The 20,556-nt window shown below is 38.2% G+C and overlaps 1 long non-coding RNA gene across 1 annotated transcript in view; it reads left to right on the top strand.

Moving 5' to 3' along the window:
• LOC311630889 overlaps window positions 1–20,556 on the top strand; it is an 85,564-nt gene that overhangs the window by 41,136 nt on the left and 23,872 nt on the right. Inside the window, exons 2-4 of the long non-coding RNA XR_014796478.1 lie at window positions 13,676–13,751; window positions 18,252–18,331; window positions 19,643–19,806. This is a non-coding gene — a long non-coding RNA (uncharacterized lncRNA). The remainder of the gene's footprint in view (window positions 1–13,675; window positions 13,752–18,251; window positions 18,332–19,642; window positions 19,807–20,556) is intronic.

Genomic DNA, 20,556 nt, shown 5'->3' on the forward strand with positions numbered 1-20,556 from the left:
AATGCTAAATCAGGCAAAACTGATGGATACTGATAAAAATTTTAAAGTGGTTGCTTAGAGGAAAGGGTGAGCAATTGATTGATTGGAAAGGTCCTTGTGGGAACTTTCTGGAATGATGGCAAAGTTCTATATCTTGATTGGAGAGGTGACCAAAGTATTTCTAGCTCAGGGAACTATACACTTACAATCTGGGACTTATATAAAAATATAGATTTTACTTCGATAAGAAGATTATTATAAGCCCACAAACAGACCCAGGCTAGAGACACTATCACCATAGCATGACTGTGAGAAAGATAATAATACAGAAGAGTTGATTTGCAACTGAATTCAAAGTTTCAAAGAACAAAACAAAGAAACTGACAGGAGAAAAGTAGGCAAATTAGAGTAGAAAAACAGGACAAGGAAAAGTAAATATGAACCAAATATTGACAAATTGGGTGACTGGAGGAGGTTACTTCTTGTTCCCTGTCCTAAAATTGTAAGCAAGAGAGACGGAGTGCACTTAATTGGCTTTTGGGTGCCAGAAGTGGCCGAGGGTTTCTGGCAGCGCCCATTTGGGATCTCTGCAGATATGCCTTTACTTTCCTGAAGACTGTGCACAAAATAACTGCTTGAAGGTATAATAGATTCAGTCTTGGAGGTGGTATCCCAGAAACCAGTGTGCTCTGGCTCCTGCATGGAGGGCTAGGCTTTCCAGAAAAAGTTCTCGGTATTATCACAGCAGACTCAGATCCATCTATATATATAAAACTCTAATGTGCAAATAGACAATCTGTAGAACAACTGAACAACTGAAACACTGGCCACTATGATGTGTGCTGACCACCAGGGGGATTGAGTGGAACATGGCTGTCATGGGCTATGGCGGGATGGTGAAGCAGGTGAGTGGGGGCACCAGACCAAAACAGAGTGCCAGTTGCTGACACTGGGCTGTCATTGGGGCAAGCCTTTGGTGGTTACTGAAAATTCTTTGCTCCCATGTGCTGCGGTCCACCATGCACTCACACCTGCTGCCAGTGTCAGCCCTGCTAGGACCCTCTGCAGGCTCCAGAGCCATCCCGATAGCTGGGCAGTATCAGCAGATGCAAGCTGCAGCTGCCAGCACCAGTTGCTCCTCAGGGCTTCTCCACCTCCCCCTGCTTCTGAGGGGCCACAAGTGCTGGCAGCTGCCACTCACATCTGCTGCCAGCAATGGCCTTGCTCACACCCACAGCCAGCACCGAAGCCCCATTCTCACCTGGTGCCAGTCCCAATCACCCAGTGCCATCAGCAGGTGCAAGCTGTGGCTACTGGCCCCAATCACCCCTGAGGCCTTCTCCACCTCCCCCTGCTCCTGAGGGGCAATCGGGGCAGCAGCCACCACTTACACCTGCTGATGGCACCCCGCTTGTACCCCCGGTGCTAGCACTGGTCCTAATCACTCTATGCCATCAGTAGGTGCAGATGTGGCCAGCGCTGTTAGTGTATGGGAGCAGCTGCAGGAGCAGGGCTGCTGGCAGACAGGGGACCGGGGATGTGGCAGGAGGGTCAAGACCCAACCCTGTGCCACAGCAGCCTTGCAGCCCACAGTTCCTTTCAAGATGCATGAATTTGTGCACTGAGCTCCTAGTTTAAGGTATAAAATGTCCCTCTTCAGTTAGAGTCAGGGTGAACTTGGCCAAAAGACTTGGAGATTTAAGGCCATTTCAATAATTCACATTCTTATCTAAAATGTGACCAGAATACTTCAAATGTTTCATGCCCACAGTGCTTACAATGCTCAGTGAAGAAAGAGCCCCTTCAGTTGTTCTGTATTTCTGGTTCCCAATTAAGCTGAAACAAAGAACAGATTTTTTTTGCATAGTATTTTGGCATATTCACTCAATCCATATTAGGTAAGGATTAGTGAAAATGGAAACTAACAAAAGAATAAAATTGCCCCAGCTTTTGCAAAAAAAAAAAAAAAATGGGCATTTGTCTTTGCCGTACTGGGTGAATGTCTGTGCAGTTCTGATTTTTCTAAATGAATGGCATGATTTTTATTTTCACTTTTATGCCAAAATAGCTCCCATCCTAGGTATCCCCTCTGTATACTGTACATGAATACATGTGTTTTAATTCTGACTTTTCCTGTCATTTGAAATCTTAAGTCATTACTTTTTAAAAAGATCTACTCAATATAGAATTTCTTTTCAAATTCCCTGGAAATCTTATAAAGACTATATTATTGCCTATTTCAATTTACAAAATGAATTTCACATTAGCTAGGTTTTTCCTAATATATTTTCACTCATAGAATATATATTCTCATAGATTCACATATCATGTCAGGATTTATTATCTGAGTCATTGTGCTCCTAAAATTTGTGACACTTGAAAAGCATTTTTGATAAACAAAGTTCATATTGGTGTTGACACATAGAGAACATGAATTTCAGCTTACAAAAATAGAGTGATAAAAATTTATAACCTTATAATTCGTGACAGTTTTTATACCTGTACTTTCTTAACTTTCATTAACATTTAATTTCAATTTATTTCACATATGGGTGTTCTGTGACTTAAATTATATACTTTGCATGCTTGGTGTCATTTATAGTGTGGCTCAGCTTTAACATTACTCATTTTCACCATTTTAAAATACTTTTGCCTGATGTTATTACAGTATTGTATGTCAATTGTTTATCTGAAATTTTAACATTACATCTATAGTCTAAAAGCAGGTTGCTGAGTTAGTTACTTAAATATAATCAAACAATCTATGTAAGAATTTAGTTTTTAATATATTTCCATATAAAATATATTTATTTTGCATTATCCTTGATAATGTACTAATATATATAATAGATAGCATATATATTATATATATATTATTTGTAATGTATATACTAAGTGCAATGGGTAATTATAAATTACACATATCAGTGCTCTTTGAGAGAGAGAGAGAGCACCGAATCCTAACCACTAGACCACCAGGGACACCCAGTGCTCTTTGAAAAATGGTGAGTTTCACTAGCAATTATGGCCTCTGAGGTTTTTGTCACATACATGCCATTATCCACATTAAGTAATTATCAGCAGGGATGCCTGGTTTTTTAATTCTTCACCACTAAAAGGGGGTTTCCCATTTATGACTACTGAATTGTATTGAAATTTTTATTTACAAACTAGCTATTAGAAACTTTGAAGTCATTAAGAAGCAACATAAAATGAATTTTTATATACTGGTTAGACTTCATTTGAGGGTGCTTCCCATCTACAGCCACTTTTCTGAGACCTGTTTCTTGCCATGGAAGTATCTATGTTGGTTCAAGGTGTCTGTTACCTATGGCAACAGTTGATTGGACAATAGTAGGCATGTCTCATTAGAGTGAAACCAATCCAGAAGTTCAGCTTGGCCAGACCTATTCACCTCTCTTAAGAATTCAGGATTAAGGATTGAAGGACTGAACTTCAGGGAGAATGGGTCTATTCTAATGGAGCATTTGATGTAAGGTCATATTAACTTGGCTGGTGGGGTGGTAGTGATTGGGGGGGGGGGGGGCAGGCTGGGGGAATGCATCTTTTGACCCTGTGTATGAGGAGGAGAGAAAAGCGGATCTGCACTGAGAGGTAGATAAATTAGAAAAGAGCCCATGTCTCCTCACACTCCTATGTAATGGCACACACAAGTTCCTGTTAGATTCCTAACTCCTGGCTTGAAACCCTGTTCCGTCAAGGAGTGCTCTCTACCTTTCTGTTCCATGACATTTGCTCATTCATTCTTTTATAAATTTATCTTTTCCCATTAGTGTAAATGGGCCATTTTCCTTATCACCAAGAGGTTCTACATAAGTCATTTGGCAAAGTACAGTGCTATTAAAAGAGAATATAAAAGAATTACCAATATTACTCATCAATGGTGGATGTCCTGAGGGTAGAAATACATGTGAAATAGGAAAAAAGAGGAGGAAGAGTTTCATTTTTTTCGTAAGTTTCAGGCTAGCTTTAGACAACATTTCAAAACAGGCAAAATCTGAGCTTGATACCTCGCTACTCCTTGTCCTCCAATCTCCCAGTGATCTTTCTGATGCCCTAAGCCCTCTACCACAGCATTCCTATTTTGAGGAGGATAGAAGAATAAGTCTACTTAGTTTTCCAAAGTGTCCAATGCCCCCCAATGGTTAACTATTTTTACTCATCGATACTCATTCAGCATTAAATGGAATCCCTATAACCCTTGGAATGTGAAATTGCAACTATGTTACATACATGCAACTTGCCATGTGGTCTTGGTCAAGTTCCTGAATCTATGAACCTCAGTTTTCATATCTCTAAATTAGGGATCTAACCAATTCACAGGTATAGGTATGATTTCAGTTAACAGTAACCACTTACTCTGACTCGGTTATCTTAAACAATAAGACAGATGAGTTCGTTCTTATGACACAAAATCCTATGAGTATGCAGCTATCGGAATATTTAAATTAATGGCTAATGAACGTGACTAAAGACCCTACAACTTTCCATTTTTTCTGTCAGCCATTTTCTGCATTGGGACATAGCAGCCTCCTGGTTGTGAGAGGACTTCTATAGCTCTGATTATTCCGTTCTGAAATGTGGCCTCACCTGCAAATATAATGACATCTGATGGAAGCAAGGGGACTTACTTCTTCCTGTGAATACTTTATCTTCCCCACCCCCTTAGAGCAAAGTAACCTTTTTGGAAGCTCTTCCACAGAGCTCCCTCATAACTATCGGCCAGAAATGAGGTCTGAGCTCACCCAAAATAAATCATTGGTAAGTCAAATGATACACCACAATTGGTTTAGACTTTTTTTTTTTTATTTGACCCATATTCAAAATGAGGTTTGGGGAGAACCCAAAATCAGGGTTTTACATACAAGCAACTGAAAGTAGGCAACCAACAGTGTCTTTTTTGTCACATGACATATTACCATCAGAGTATGTGACAATTCTTTTTAAATTTTAAAGATCATATATATATATATATATATATATATATATATATAAAATCAGCCAGCCTGCCCTGGCCAATGGAGGTAGGCTGGTCAGGGAGAGGGGCCATGGGTTGTTGGCCAGCCAGCCCCACCCCCTGGTCGAACTACCAGTCGAACTCCAGGTGGAGGGGACAATTTGCATATTAGCCTTTTAATATATAGTATATATTCTTGCATATTTGTATTATAACTACTCAAATAAAAACTAGCATTCTGACAGTGTAGTTACCTTGAGTTATTGGAAGGAAAGCAACTGTATTAAAAATTTCAAACTAATTCTCATTAACTTGTGGCTATTAGCCTTCTTATTCTCTTAAAAGTTAATTGAATTTTAAAAGGGAGACAGTTAGTAAGCCCATTTATTCCCTAAAGAATAGATTTTTCTGGATAAAAACAGAGTGACCTGGAAAATGTTTGCAGGGAGGAACAAATTATCAAGAGGCCCAGTGAAACATTCTCCAGTTGCCTCCAGAACCCACCTTCAGAGTCAGCTTTCCTGACATGTTCCTCCTCACCACAGCTTCTTGCCTTCCTCCTGCTCAGAATTCAGAGCTTCTGTGCAATGCTGATATTATCCTGCAACTTTCATTCATGTGGTGGAGGAGTCATCAGTGATCTTAAGAATTCCTCTAAATATAGATCATTTCAAAATTGTATGTGGATTTGGTAATTTACTGATCAAATTTGGCACAGGTTGAAAACTTGTGGAAATTTTACCTTGTAGAGCTTCAAGGTTATGCAGGAAAATTTAGAGCTACCTGGGTTAATTTTAGTATTAGCTAAAGGAGCCCCTATATCTGAAGACTTGACTATTCAGCCCAGTGAGAAAATAGGTATGATGATAACCCTTACATAATTTTAATTTTGGGCCAAAAGATAGGCAATATGATGGCTGGCATGTTTTAGGTCACAGCTGTGTTTTGTTGAGCACTAACTGAGCAGATATTCTATTATTTTTATTTATATGGCCTACTATGTTGCCTATGGATCTGGAACAGTGGTTTTGATATAATAAGCTATCAACAAATACTTGTAGATTTGAAAGAAAAGAATTGAATTGAAATAGGTCATATTTATATAGGTCTCCTACCATTCATTATATTGGTAATAAAATTCCATTCTTTAGATATCACCAGAGCTCTGCCTATTGTCATTTCATGACCCAGTTTTATAGTATTTGAGTCTATTATGTACCTACAACAAACTTATGAAATTTGTTTTCTTCCTGATTGAAATCTTGATTTATTATAGAAAGATTAAAGTGTTTTTGCTCATCCTATTTAGTGTACAACACAATTCAAATATCTTCAAACAACAAAGTGCTTTTAATTTTATCTTGCATGGTCTTTCTATAATATAAGCTCTTTATTATGGATTATGTATTTGTTAACAAATGCATGTATAGAGTGATAGAATAACTCCTATTTCCATGACAAAAAGATTTGACTGTTGAGTGGAATCATTTAGAGAACCCATGAGCAGGTGGGAGAGATATGAGATAGTTCCTGATATTAACCCTGTAACCCACTCCTTATGTTTTCATTACTTTTTCTAGGTGGTTAATTAATAACTCAGAAGTCTGTATGGCCACTAAGGAGTAACCTCTTCTGCAAGGTCAACAGGGTTGATGAGGCAGTTGTCTCTACTAAACGATCCCTAGCCTACCTTTCAAAAGGTCACCTTTTAACTACCTGGAATGTCCTGGTTGTATATAATCATGCAGGGAAATTGGCCCTTATTTTCAGTGATTTTATAATGAGATGCCTTTGTTTTTCATTTTAGCTGAAATAATTGTATATTTTATGATAATTGGAAAGATATCAGAAACACTGCTCAAAAATAAAATTTTAAAATGAAAATTAATGAATTTGAAAAAATGATGTTGAAAAGTGAATTTATGTTCTTTAAAAACTCTATATCTTTCAATTAGATACTTAAAGAAATATTTAAAAATACATTTTTATTGAGTTTTAGTTAGGAATAAACAGAAGCAGTCTATGCAACTTACTGGTTTCACCTCTTAGATCTTTCTTCCAACATACTTTGATTTAAACAGTTTGTGCAAAATAAACAAACAGATAGATATATCTGGACAGACACTGAACTTCATAAGCTAGCTTGGTTTGAGGTGAATCTTGATTTTGTTTTTTTAATTTTAGTCCCCTGGTCTATTCACCTATCAAAAGAGTAGATAATGGAGGAGAGTTAGATCACTTTTTAAGAGAAGATTTTTTTTCCTCAAAATCTGCTACTAGAGCTTTGAGTGGAGACAGAATGGCTGCAAATGAATTATCTTATTAAGCAATACAAGTGTTTGAAAACTGGATTGTGGTGATGATTGTGCAATTCTGTCAATCTATCAAAAAACATTGAGTTATACACTTAAAATAGGTGTATTTTATGATATGTAAATTTATATTTCATTAAACTATCAAACACACATAAATAAAATAAACAAAGCAAAACCCTGCTTCTGGAAAGATCATATGAATTAAAACACTTGTCAATAAGCTTTACTTATTGCATAATTGGTTACATAAGTGTATTAGCCTGCTTTAGTAAGAACATAATCAAAACTAAACAGAAAGGAAAAAACCCTATGTAAGTAAACATAAATAGTAAGTGTTCACTAGTTCAGAGTCATTGACATGGCCTTGGGAAGAGCCTGCCTTTTATAAGATTCCAGCTAGGACCAAAGAAAAGCAATACTAACTTGACCTTCAAAGTAAGCTTTCATCAAAGTAAAATGTAGCCTCACATTTTCTTTACTTAAATTTCTAACTCTCCATTAAAAGGAAAATCTTTTCTTTAATCAACTGGGGGACAGGGTAGGAAGTGGATCCTAAAACAAAACCACATACATACACACACACACACACACACACACACACACACACACACAGTTTCCTAACAGCTTAAATCAGATTTCCAGGCCAATTTTTAAGTTTTCTGTTTTATTCCTGGGGTTGCAAAAACTATATAAATATGCTTTGGTTAAACTTTAGAAGTATACTAAGAAGATTATAGAGCCAGGATTCAAACCAAGATTTGAATCTGGAGCCTGCGAGTGCAACAAGACATCGTGGTCATTTGTATACATACAGGTATGTGTGCAGACAGAGGGAAACGTGTTCAAGAAGAACTCCTGGACTTTTTTTTTTTTCCTGACTAAGATTGATTAAGGCTTATTAAATGTATCCATGGGTTCTACCGGAAGAGATAAGATGTCTCTGAGGAGGAAATTAATAGTAGTAATGAGATATGTGAAGAACAATGGCACAGGGATAAAAATCAAGTTTCCTATTTAAGAATCCTGGTTGTTTCATGAGACTGAAATAGTCCACACTCACCTACTGTGGTCAGGGTGGGAATGTTCAGTTGTCGCACTGGAGGTAACAGTAAATACGTTCACCTCAAAGGCAGGCAGCCTTTACCACGTTACAGCTATAATCCTGCTTCCAAAAAGCCAGAGATTATACAAATTTTCTCATTTAGTCACAGGAAACATAAGGTCAGAAATTGCTTAAATACAGATAATTACTTTTCAAAAAATAGGTAATTTTCAGTTTTTACCTGGAGTGAGCAATTTGAAATATCACCTGTCTTTCTACATTTCAGAATTACGTGGATCTCTACAGTAGCTAGTAAGTAATAACAGAGCTAGTTGGGGAAAGAGAAATATGGTTGATTAATATTTAATTTAAAGGAGAATAAATGAACAGATATTTTCTGCAATTAATATTTAAGTCAAAAATAAATTTTAAAAAGTCATTACAATATAGAGATCATTAAAATGTGAATAGTCTGGGCCACAGAAGATCAGTTAATATAAAAAATAAACAAACAGAACAGAATGGCCAATCTAGAAGAGATACTGAACTAGAAAAGAAAAATATTTCCCTTAGTCACAGTTGGCTGAGAGATTGTTTTCTGTTTCTTAGTTAAGAGAGTTTAGTAGTTAATACCAGAATAACTCAGCATATTGCTTTACTTGCCTAAATAATAAAGTATAGTCTTTATTCTGTGAATTCTAAACCTATCATTCTAGATCAGTCATTTTGTAGTTTTATAAAGTTTGGTAGCATGGTACAGCAGGAAAAGGACAGACTTTGGGGTTTGAAAGACAAGTATTCTCTTAAGAGCTCTACCTCTCACTAACCATGCCCTTGAATGTTTTACTTAATCTTGATAAATCTGTAAAATGAGTACAATAATATCCATGGTGATAGCTGCAGATCATCTTTCTAAAAGGGGCCTGGAAATGGAAGGGGGGGTGAAGTGATTTGTCTTGAGGCTGAATTTGGAGAACTAGCACATGAGCAATTTCTGACCACATGTTTCCTGTAACTAAATGAGAAATTTTGTATAATCTCTGGCTTTTTGGAAGCAGGAGCATAGTTATAATCTGATAAAGGCTTCCTGCCTTTGAGGTGAATGTATTTACTGTTTTTACTTAAATTTATTTGAAGGGTCCCTGACTGGTTTGACTCAGTGGATAGAGCGTTGGCCTGCGGACTAAAGGGTACCAGGTTCAATTCCAGTCAAGGACATGTATCTTGGTTGGGGGCACATCCCCAGTGTGTGCGTGTATGTGTGTGTGTGTGTGTGTGTGTGCAGGAGGCATCTAATTGATGTTTCTCTCTCATTGATGTTTCTAACTCTCTAACCTTCTCCCTTCCTCTCTGTAAAAAAAAAATCAATAAAATATATTTAAAAAAATTATTTGAAGGGATGGGGATCATAGGGAAGTTAAAGTTCACTTCCATACTCAAGTCACTCATTAGCATCACCATGGGACTTGGGGTTTGTGGGAAGATTTTATGGGTAACCTAAGCATCAAATTCACTAGGCACTCAGCAAATATTAGTTCCTGTCACTGTAACCGTCCTGTAAGTTCAGATCTCACATAGGTAGATTTTAGAGTACACGTTCTGATAACGGGAGGGGAAAATCAGGTAAGCAGCATATCTGGCAGGCTAGTGCTGGAATGCAGACCTGTTTCTATCTTGATTGGCCACATCTACAAAAGCACCAGTTATGAGGGCCATGTTGAATTACAGAAGAGAACAAAGAGGTTCCCAATATCAGAATATCTTCTCCCTCTTTCCCCCCTTTCTCTCTATTGACTTCTGTTGGGCTCATGAAAATAACACCACAAGTACATCACCACTGCAGAAAATGTAGAAAAGGCTAAAGAATGCCAAAAAGGAAATAAGACTCACAGGTAATCCCACTACAAAGCGAGAATCACCATTAACAGTTCCTGTATTTAGCAATTCCTAGAATGCCTAGTGTCTGACATCTCTTCTGGCAGCGTGCTTACAAAAATAACTAATACAAGCTGTCCTCAAGGAGGGGTAAAGAGAAGGGATTTCTGCCAGCCCTGTACCTTTCATATGTTATGGACAGATCCAGGATTTATTTATATTCTCTCTGCTCTTTGAAGTCTTTTGACAAAGTTTAGCATTTACATTGTTTGTAAGACGGGGAAGCGAAGTCTGTTCTCTGCTATTCCTGTAGGTATCCGCTAAGAAAGTAGAAGCACTTCGCTACCAGGGTTTTCAGAAAGGGTGGGTCTGAGGTGAAGGTTATTTACAGAGATCTTCCCCTGCCCCACAAACCTGGCATTTCTCATCTGAGTTCATCTCTGAAGATGTCAGAGAGCTTTTGCAATGTTTTACAGTATTTTCCATTAAAAGTGTGTCATGTAAATCAATCACAGCTTCAATTTTTCTGTCAGACTCCTCTAACCTTAAACCAAAGCTTTCAAAATTAATCAAAAGAGTAAGTCAATTTAATTTTTCATGAGAGAATAACAGTATGGGGTTTGTCTTCGGCTATCTCAATTATAAATATTTATTAATGAATTGTGGTTAATGCGTTTTTACAAAGGGAGTTTAAAATGTGGATTTTTTTTTAAAAAACCACAAAGGTCTAACCTTAATTTCTGCATAAATAGGCAACTGCTTTTTAAACATTTTTCTCATTTCTGTGCAAAATACAGAAAGCCATTATAAAAATTAGAAGCTAACCATCCTACATTTTTTATATACCCATGGTTAAGATTTATGCTCTTATTCACCTAACCATCTACCAGTCTATAAATATTTATGGAGCATCTATGCAATGCTAGACCTAATGCTAGGCATTAGGGATACACATCCAAATGTAAACCATTTAGTCCCTGTCTTTGAAAGCTCACAATCCCATGGCGAAGAAAGACACATAATCAGATAATTAAAACACCATCAGTTAAAGGAACACAGCCACAGCTGGAGGAGGAGGTAGTACCAACCTGGGTTTCAAGGTAGAAAGGGTCAGTCATGGGCTGGTTCCCCAGAGGAGGAGTGCCTGGGCTGAATTTTAAAAGGGAAGTAGGATGGAGCTACAAGTTGAAAGCATTCAGAGGCATTCTAGTCTGAGAAAGTCACATGAAGTTGAGCAAACAGAAAAAAACAAACATATTAAGAGAATGCCTTCAGTTGCAACTAACAGAAAAACCAGCCCACGGTGGTTTAACTAATGAAGGGAATTTATTGCCTATAATTGGAAATACAGAGCAGGGAAGGCTTTAGGGTTGGCCAATCCATCAGCCCAATAGTGTCACCAAACAGCTTGTCTCTCTACTCTGAGTCCTCAGAGTCAGCTTCATCTGAAGGCTGGTTCCCCTGGGGTTGTAGAGCTGCTGCCAGTAGTCAGTAAGGCTGTGTGATTTCTCAACTTTGTCCAGTGGGAGTGTCACACAACTGTCAAACAGGAGGCTAAGATTGCTCAGTCACCCCAAGCCAGTTCTGAGGTCATGCACAATGCCATACACTGATTGTTCACTCAGGTTAGGATATATAAGTCAGTACTGGTTTCTGAATCAGCAATTTTTAATGTTCTAATAGATGACCAAAAAATGGTTTCCAAATGAGGAAATGAAATGAAATAGCAAATACAGATAGAAAAAAATACCTCTTAACAAACCAAGGGTTTTTCCATTACCTTTTGCAAACAAACCAATAATGAAGGAATTGTCTTTCTTGAAGTTTGGTAGAACTTTTCTGAGATTATGTGGTGTTCATACCATAAAAATAGTTTTAAAAATACTTTTGATAGTTAAAATAATACAAACAAATAGTGACTGTTTTCCTTCTGCTAGAGAGATATATATCTACAGAGACATCTTTCTAAAAATATACAAATATATGTATTTTTACCAAAAGTGACACAATATCTTCTATATTTTATGTAATTTCCTTTTTTAACTTAAACTCTATTATTTTATAATAGCATATTTATAGAGAGCTACCTCATTCTTAACAGCAATATAAATCTCCAGTAGACAAATCTACCATAATTTATTTAGCTGTTTCCCTTTAGAAAAACTTGTAGATTGTCTAAAAATTTAAGTAGGTGAAAGAGGCATTTTCTACCTTTAATCCTAGTTATTATGTAGCTAAAGAAAATAGTAATTGATTAACTCAACCTGGAACAAATATACGGCTGAAGAATGCAGGATCCTTTAGGCTGCCTTGTGGTGAAAAAGGGTAGCCTTTGCAGAGAGTATGGGAAAGAGAGAAAGAACACTTTGAACTCTAAAGGAGAGTGGAAAAGCTGCTTACACAGAAATTCTAGCTCATGGATGAAGCTAATATATTATTGCTGCAACACTTGGTAACTCTGTGCTCTAATCAGAATATCACATAAATATTAAAATTTCCAACTAAATATTTTCCAGCATACTATGTGGTAGGCAGCCAGAAGTAGTTAACTTTAAATCTAAAATAGCTTTGGATGAGTGCTGAATAGCTGATACAGACAATGGAAAAAGATTGGACAAAAGAAAGTTTTGAAAGGCTGGTTACAGAAGAGGTGGAAGAAATTGAATAGCGTCATAAGAAGGTGGGGGTGGGTGGGTGTATGGGAAGAGATTAACCAAAGAATTTGTATGCATATATGCATAACCCCTGGACACAAGACAATCAGGTGGTGAAGGTCTGGGGCAGTGGGGGCAGTGCCAGCTAGAAGAAGACAGTGGGGAGAAAAAGGGGACGTATGTAATACTTTGAACAATAAATATTGTTTTTAAAGTTTACCAAAAGAAAGATTAGCACTTAAAAAAAAAGAAAAAGAAATAAAGATACAGTTTACATAGGTAAAGTGGAAGTTGGGATTGGGTGGTGCAAGGAGAGAGGGCGGGGGGAAGGGAGAGAGAGAGAGATGGAGATACAAATCTGCAATAATTTTTCAAGGGGCTAGGGATAGGTTGGAGGTTCACATTCAGGGCTGCAAAGTCATAAATTTGTTTGAGGATGTCAAGATCAGATTACAGAAATGCCTGAATGAAAGTCTAAAAAGTCTGGATTTTGTTCATTTGGCAAATTAGAATACTCTAAGATGAGAAAACACTTTTATTATTCCCCAAAATAATAAATTAGTAAAGAGTCACATATCTTGAGTTATATTTTAGTGTTATGTTATACATTCAATGTGTTTTGTTTAAGTGACTTTTGTTTAAGACTTTTAGAGTTGTTTTATATATCCTAGTTTATATACTTTCCAAAAGCACTATAATATAATTGAATAAATACCTTACAAATATGAAGATGCTAATTTTTGCAGTATATCTTATCGAACAAAATATTAAGACTCAAGTTTTTTGAGATATTTGGTATGTTGTCCTAATTTAAAAATGTGTTTGTTTGCAGAAATAGAACAAGATGATTGGCACCAGTATAAATAAAATGTTAATAAACAGCTCACCATCTCTTTGAAAGAATCCAGGTGAGTATTAAATATTCAGCTTCCTCCACTCTATCCCTGCCCCAGCCTATGGCACCACATCTCCCCCAATTCACATTCCTTTTTGTGCTTCACAGACTTGTCTAGATCATTCTTGTGATTATGTTTATGTTGAAGACTTGCTTATCCTACAACAACATTATAAGTAGCTATCATATTCTAAAATGCCAGATACTGCTTAATTGTAATGGTGCCTACTTTTTTATCGGAACTATTCATATTTTATTACTGAAACCAACTTTGTTCATAATGATGCCATTCAAAAGAGCTGATCAAGCTGAGAAAAATGACACTACAGTAGTAAAGTCACTCTATATGTAGCTATTAACATTTTATAGTGCATATAAGGGAAACTGTGTTAAGTTGCAACCGTAGACAGATAAGAAAATTAATTTTAAACACAAAATTATCTTTTCAAAGATTAGAAATAATGCTACTTAAATCATTATTGTCAACAGATACTTTTTTATGCTAGCCAATGACCCTCAATGCAACGAGCAGCATGTACATACGTTGGGTTTTGTATTTAGAGAGATTTAAATCATCTTTCTTTGTTAGGGTTGAAAACAAGGACTTTCCTTCCTAAGAACAAGTAAGAAAGAAACATACTGTAACCTCACTTGAAGAACAGAAAGACAATGCTGATTTATCTTTCCAGAATAGTTTTAGTTGCCCTGGCCAGTTGGCTCAGTTGGTTGGAGCACCGTCCTGTACACTAAATGGCTGCAGGTTCGATTCCCCATCAGGGCACATACCTAGGTTGTGTGTTTGATCAGATAGGAGGCAACTGGTCAGTGTTTCTCTCTCACATGCATGTTTTATGTTTCTCTCCCTTCCCCTTTCTCTATAATCAATAAAAAACATATCCACTCATCGATTGGTGTGGATATGTTTTTTATTGATTGTAGAGAAAAAAATGACTCCAGGGCAAAACCATTCCCAGATGGGAACCACTCATTTAATACCTTCAAAATACCTTTATTTTTTAGACAAGAGGTGTAATTAAATGGATATCACCAATAAGTAGACATCGGTATGCAATATTATATTTATAACTTGAAGGAAACGGTATGCATACATACGAAATAAACATGATGAACATTACCTTTTTCACATTGCTCTTGCTATCCCAGCAACAAAATGTAATATTGTCTCTATCTTGGATGATTGAGCAATTGAGAGAAAAACAGTGACAAAGGAAAAAATTATTAGATGACCCACAAACCATTATTAGAATAAATAAGAACTGAAATAACCACTAATTCTGTTTCTACAGCAAGACCAATTTTGTGTTTTATCTCCCTTTTAAGAAGCTATTTTTCATTCATAGCACCGTTGTAAATTATGCACAGCAGACTTCTTCACTTAATAGGTTCGGGTCAGAGAGTGATTGTATTTCAGCAGTTGGTATTCAGGGATTTTGTAATTTATGAGGTTTATTAATTTAGCAGATTATTTGCTTAAGATGCCACTACCCCTTCATGAAGCATTCACTGTGAGAATTTCTGGTCAGCTCAGTACTTTCAGAAGAAGCTTTAGTATTTAAAACCTTTACCTATTACTCAGAATTATATAAATTCCATGAAATGTAGCTGACAAGAAGTGACTGGGAAGAATGTAAAAGCTCCATTTGTTCCTTTTGTGAATGAGAATGACGGGAGATGAGAGATTGGAAGTTGAGGGCTGAGGGGCCCTGCCTTATTGTTCCCAAGGAAAATGAACATGTAAAAGGACAGGCAGCCCTAACCGGTTTGGCTCAGTGGATAAAGTGCTGGCCTGTAGATGATAGGTCCCGGGTTCGATTCCGGTCAAGGGCATGTACCTTGGTTGCGGGCACATCCCCAGTAGGATGTGTGCAGGAGGCAGCTGATGGATGTTTTTCTCTCCCATTGATGTTTCTGACTCTCTATCCCTCTCCCTTCCTCTCTGTAAACAATCAATAAAATATAAATATATTTTTAAAAAGGACAGGTAAATGCCCACATAGGAAGCACTTATCGGATTAGGTCCCCTAAAGAGGGCAGTACCCTCCTTTCGGAGAAAACCTTGAATTGGTCTATTGCTTCCTCAAACAAGGAGATCCCATCGGGCACAAAACAGCAGAAGGTATCCTCAGCGATGGGCGACCCCGAGAAAGGTGTGGGCAAATTATTTAGAAATATAAACTGTTGCTACTAGGATAAATTTAAAACAAAAGAAAACATCAGGTTTGAGAAATTAAACAAAAGGGTACTGTCGGCAGGGGCCCAGGTGTCTTCCAAATGCCAGATCTGACTCTGGGCTCCACCAAGTGTTTAACTGGTTATCTGGTCAGTGGTTCTCCAAAGGCATCATCTGCTGAAGGACTCAGGATGGCTGTGTCAGAGGCCTGCTGGGGAGAAGAGGCCTTGCCGAGGTCATCAGAAGCCGGTCAATCTGACTAAAATGATTCAGATATTTCCCTTTAAAATAGGCTCCCTATATTCTTCATGGAGAAAAGCCCAGGACTTAACCATTCCAGCTTTTTCACTCACAACCTTCTAGAATCTTCCTCCTCATGTCAGTGGTGGTTTCCTCGCCGTACAGACTTCCAGCATTTCCTCATCTCCACACGTTGCTTCTATCTCTCCCCTCACATAGGTACATCCTACCATCCCTGAAGCTTTGGCTCAAGACCTCCTTGTACTGAATCTTTATCTGCGCTCCACTTTCCACACACACCTTGTGGTAATATCATGAATCTCTGAACATCATGGTCTTTTGTACGAGGACCATTCATGTGTCATTGCCATTCACTGTCTGTATATTTTAACTAGAGGCTCAACGCACAAAATCCTATGCAGGTAGGGTCCCTAGGCCCAGCCTGCAATCAGGCCCATCTTCTACCGCTTGCCAATCCCTGGCCCCATCATGCCACCCCTGCCAACCAGTTAGTTCCCCTTGCCAGTCCCTGGGTCCCGCCCCACCACCGCTGCCAGCCACCTGGTTCCCCTAACTGGCCCCCACCTCATAGCAACTGGTCTAGAGGTGGTTCCAGGCATTGTGCTTATGGTCACTGGCCTTTTATTATATAGGATATTTTAAATGTGTGTGCTTTGTATTATTAACCACAGAGTAGCTATCTTAAATATAGAGATAATGACTACTTTGACATATTCTTTACCCACTGTTGATATTTTTAAAATATTTAAGGGATATTTATTGAGAAGGAGGTGATTCCTCTTTGTTGCTTATAGAATCTCACCTCCAAGCATTCCTCTCCTTTCTTTGTGAGCCTTCCCCCCAGTTCCAAGCATCTTGCTACTTGTATCATGATACTATTGGAACACTCTGTGTTCCAGTATCTCCCACAATCCCTAAAATCACATTGTTCCCTAAGTAGATGGCATAGATTAATTCCTGCCCATGAATGAATCAGCTTACCCAGTTTATTTGGACTCTATGCAGTGCTTGTGTGTGCATGTGTGTATGCCTGTGTGTGTGTGTGTATGTGTGTGTGTGTGTGAAGGAATTATGATGTTCTTCCAACATCCTCAGATTGTGTCATCCAGTTGCTATGTGTTGTATAAGGATGAGCTGCTTACAGCTATCATCTAGAGCACATGTGTCAAACACAAGGCCCGCGGGCCAAATCCAGCCCACCAGGCCTTGCAATGTGGCCCGCACCGCGCTGTCATCACTGCACTCCGCTGTCAGTTTATGACATTGTCAGTTTATGACTGTTCAGTAAACCATTCGGCCCGCGATTTAGGCTGGATTTTAGATTTTGGCCCCTTCTCTGATTGAGTTCGACACCCCTAATCTAGAGCGTTGATCATCAAACTGCAGCTCGCAAGCCACATGCGGCTCTTTGGTTCCTTAAGTGTGGCTCTTCCACAAAATACCATGGCCTGAACGAGTCTATTTTTAAAGAAGTGTCATTAGAAGAAGTTTAAGTTTAAAAAATGTGGCTCTCAAAAGAAATTTCAATGGTTGTACTGTTGCTATTTGGCATGTGTTGACTAATGAGTTTGCCGACCACTGGTCTAGAGGTAAATGAGGAGATAAGATGATACAAACTAAGGAATGTAAAAAGATCTTGATCCACATTTATTGACCATCTAAAAGAATATATTACGTGTGATTATCCTCATTAAGACTTTTTAAACCTGCAGTTTTAAAGTTCACTTTGCTATCCCGGCTCTCACATGCCAATGGCCCATTTCCCTTATATGTGCATTGAACTGGAGTCAAAAATCCCTCCAAGGAAAGGCCTGGAAATCTACAAGGAGATCCTTTGTTCTTTTAAAATTGTCCCAAATTCACTACTTCAATGGATTAACATTGAAATTTAATATTAATTCCATGCCATGTAGGGCTTTAGTTTCCAACTTTACATAACAGAGAATGATTGTGCCGTCCCTTATCTCATTTTCCCCCCTCTTTCTGTATAGTTATTTTAAATTTTCACTGCTTTTCTTGAAACTTAGCAATCAGATAAAACTGTCTTGATTGATGTTACAGAATCATGGCTTTCCCCCCAAACCAAAGGAAGCCTTCCTCATTATCTCCGTTCTCTTCCGCTGGGCCATGCTCATCTTCAGGTAAATGTACTTGTTCCCTTATCTTTTCAAATCAGCCATCCACTTTTCTCCAGCCAAGCTTGGCTGTAAATTGACAAGATCTCCAGTTGTCTTTGTGATTTCCCTGCAGAGTGCAGCTGGGTCCCTTTCAGTTTAAAAGAAACAGGTGTGGGGGTAACGCTGCTCAACCTTTAAAAAATTGCTGTCATAAAAGACAGAGATGGAATGGTGACTTAAATCTGGTTTTTTTTTCTTTTTTTCTTCTTTTTTTTTGAGTAGCAGAATCATCATGCTCTTATGGAACAGGAAATGGAGGCAACACAAAATAGGCTAATAACAAAGCATCAGGGTAACTGGCTGCTTCCAGTTCTTCATTTTTAGAAGAAATGAAGAAACTTCAATATTCAACCTCACAGCTTTTAAAAGCCCCAAATATACTTAAAAATTTGTAAACAGTGAGTTCAGGAAGAAGTATTAACTTTGAAACCTACCAAACCTGGTAAACACCAGGAGAAATTTGTCGTTAGAAGAATTAATAAAGTGAGAATTAAAGAGCTTGGGTCCCAGTTCCATCTGACATGAACTAGCTGGGAGACCTTTGAGAGGTCAGGAAAATTCTTTGGACCTCAAAATTCTCATCCATAAAAGGAGGAAATTGAACTAGATAACCCCCGATAGCCCTAAAATTCCAGGGCTCAACCTGCTAGTTAGACTTATTTTGTTTCTATTGTTGTACAGTAGGTACAGCCTTTTGTTTTTCCTAGAGAAATTTGGGAATACAATAGTAACACTTTTAGACTTAAGACCAGAGATGCTAATGAGAAAGTTAAGTTTGTCTTAAACATACTCTAATTCTCTTAATGTATTGGCATTACTTAAAAAATGATCTGTTTATTACTGACCCTGCATTATTGGGTTCACTGGGACTTGGCTGATCTAGGCTGGGCTCTGCTGATAGCTCTGCTTTAGGTCACTGGGCTGTGGGAGAGTTAGGGTGACCCTATTCCATATGTCTCTTGTGCTTCTTATGCTGGAGAGCATAGCCCGTGCATGTTCTTCTCATGGTGATAGTAGAAGTTCAAGGGTAATACCCTTATGTATAAATAAGAAAAATGAAAGGCAGGTTAAGTAATAATACAACCCATCTCAAACTAGATAGAGGGGAAAGAAAGGAGGAGATGATTCATTGGTTTAAAAAAAAAAAAGAGAAATCCAAGTGGATGGTGTGGCTTCAAGGCACCGCTGAATTTATTGGTTCACGTGATGATCTAGCATCTCTGTTCCTCTCCATCACTTGGCTCTGCTGTCCTGCCTGTCGGTTTCATTCTCAAGCACATTTGCTCCAGGGGGCAGCAAGACACCTGGCAGCACTGGCCTTCCGAGTTCACAGTGCGGAGGGAAAATATTCCACCTCCTTGTCCATGGAGCATTTGCTGACCATTTAGACTGGCTGAGCAAGACACAGGAACACGAAAGGCCATCTGCCTGGCCCTGAGGTAAGAGAAGTGAGGCCATTTGATGTCAGCTTGTGGGAGGGGGAGACAATCCCTGAAGGGAAACGATGCTAAATTCACCAAAACTTACAGGTGTGTACTTAAGTGTTCACCTGAAAGCCTGCAAAACTGGCAGAGCCAGCACTGAAACATATTTCCTAAATGGTAGGCCAGTACTCTTCAGGATATTGTATATGACTTAGCGGTATCATTTCTGTCCTGTTCAGACTATAGTGAGAAGCAGGACTACCTGAGGATTAATCAATGCCAATTCTAAGACTTGTGTAAGTGGAAATGATACCTGGGACATATTCATCTCACATCTCTGGATTTTTGGAAAGATATTGGGCCATTTGTTTAATCTCTGATGATCCATCACATTGAGGCTGATAAGACGGCCCAGCCAGCTGACTCTGTGCCTTCATGACTGAAATAAATGGCTTCTTATGCTGCTAAGAGTGACCATACTCACTTGTGTATGCAATCCCTCTAGGTAACTGAGGAAAAAAAAATTGCATTATCTTCTTTTGGAACATAACTGAATCCACTACTATGTTTTCTTTATTTATCTGCTTCAGATAATATTAAAGACTTTTTTAAAAGTCTTTAAAAGGCTCTATTAAAGACTTTTTTAAACAGAAAGCGATTGGTCCCCACATCAGGTTCCTAGGGCTGCTGCAACCAAGGACCACAAACTGGGAAGCTTAAAGCAACACAACACTTTTTGTCTCACAGTACTGGAAGCCCGAGGTG

Source organism: Pipistrellus hanaki (genome assembly GCF_964339955.1).
Source record: "Pipistrellus hanaki genome assembly, chromosome: 12".
Lineage (NCBI taxonomy): Eukaryota > Metazoa > Chordata > Mammalia > Chiroptera > Vespertilionidae > Pipistrellus > Pipistrellus hanaki.